Here is a 1,963-nt window from a genome sequence, read left to right as displayed (position 1 = left end):
TTCCTAACGTTGTCATTGTAGCACAAAAGCACCTATAGACAATATATAATTTAATCAATGTGGCTGTGGTACAATAAAAATTTTTTACAAAAACGGTTGCCTGACCTTTGGTGGCACAGTGAATAAAGCCACTGGAATGCTGAGGTTGCCTGTTTGAAACCCTGGGCTTGCCTGGTCAAGGCATATATGGGAGTTGATGCTTTCTGCTCCTCCCTCTGTTCTCTTTCTCTCTCCCTCTTTGTCTTCTCTAAAATGAATAAATAAAATCTTTAAAAAACAAAACAAACAAACAAAAAACGGTTGCCCAAATTCAGCACACCAAGCTGTGGTTTGCCAACCCTAGTCTAATGTCACACAGTTAAAACTGTGAGTTGGCCCTGGCCGGTTGGCTCAGCGGTAGAGCGTCGGCCTAGCGTGCGGAGGACCCGGGTTCGATGCCCGGCCAGGGCACATAGGAGAAGCGCCCATTTGCTTCTCCACCCCTCCGCCGCGCCTTCCTCTCTGTCTCTCTCTTCCCCTCCCGCAGCCAAGGCTCCATTGGAGCAAAGATGGCCCGGGCGCTGGGGATGGCTCTGTGGCCTCTGCCCCAGGCGCTAGAGTGGCTCTGGTCGCAACATGGCGACACCCAGGAGGGTCGCAACATGGCGACGCCCAGGATGGGCAGAGCATCGCCCCCTGGTGGGCAGAGCGTCGCCCCCTGGTGGGCGTGCCGGGTGAATCCCCGTCGGGCGCATGCGGGAGTCTGTCTGTCTCTCCCTGTTTCCAGCTTCAGAAAAAATGCAAAAAAAAAAAACAAAAAAAAAAAACTGTGAGTTACTGGCCTGACTTGTGGTGACACAGTGGATAAAGCGTTGACCTGGAAATGCTGAGGTCGCCGGATTGAAACCCTGGGCTTGCCTGGTCAAGGCACATATGGGAGTTGATGCTTCCAGATCCTCCCCCCCTTTCTCTCTCTCTCTCTCTCTCTCTCTCTCTCTCCTCTCTCTCTCTCTCTCTCTCTCTTTCTCTCTCTCTATGTCTCTCCCTCTCCTCTCTAAAATGAATAAAAAAAATAAAACTGTGAGTTACCTTTTATTTTTATCCAATCTGACAATCTCTGCCTTCTGACTGAATTGTTTAATCCACTCACATTCAGTGTTGTTTTCAGTAGATTATTGGGCCTGACCTGTCGTGGCGCAGTGGATAAAGCATCAACCTGGAACGCTGAGGTCGCCAGTCGAAACCCTTGGCTTGCTTGGTCAGGGCACATATGGGAGTTGATGCTTCCATTTCCTCCCCACCTTCTCTCTCTGTCTCTCTCCCTCCTCTCTAAAATGAATAAATAAAAATTTAAAAAATAAAAGAAAATTTTTTTAAAAAAAGTAGATTATTGGTATATTGGACAGAAACACCTGTCATTTTACTTTTGTTTTCTATATGGCTCAGGTACAAAATTCTCTAATAATATTTTTCACCCTCTTTTTTGAGTGGTAGTACTAGAGCTTAGCATATACATCTCAACTTATAAGAATCTACATTAAATTTATACTAACTTCCAGTGAGATACAGAAACTTTGTTCCTAATATTGCTCTATTCTGGCTTTCATTTTATACTATTGTTATGCAGATTACATTTATATCTGTTACAAATCAATAGTTATAATTTATAAAATTTTATGTCTAAGAAACACAAAAAAACAAGTTTATTCTTATAGAGTGTTATATTTATATTCTGTTTTTAGAAAGAGAAAGGAAGGGAGAGAGAGATGAGAAGCATCAACTCATAGTTGCATTTTTTTAGTTGTTCATTGATGGCTTCTTGTGCATGCCTTGATGGGCTCAATCCTACCAGTGACCCCTTGCTCAAACCAGCAACCTTGGGTTTAAGCCAGTGACCTTGGGCTTTAAGCAAGCGATCTTTGGTCTCAAGCCAGCAACTTTGGGATCATGTTGATAATAATAATACTGCACTCAATCTGGCAAC

This window comes from Saccopteryx bilineata, chromosome 2 (genome assembly GCF_036850765.1).
Source record: "Saccopteryx bilineata isolate mSacBil1 chromosome 2, mSacBil1_pri_phased_curated, whole genome shotgun sequence".
In the NCBI taxonomy this organism is placed as follows: Eukaryota; Metazoa; Chordata; class Mammalia; order Chiroptera; family Emballonuridae; genus Saccopteryx; species Saccopteryx bilineata.
Note: the sequence above shows the minus strand (reverse complement) of the source record.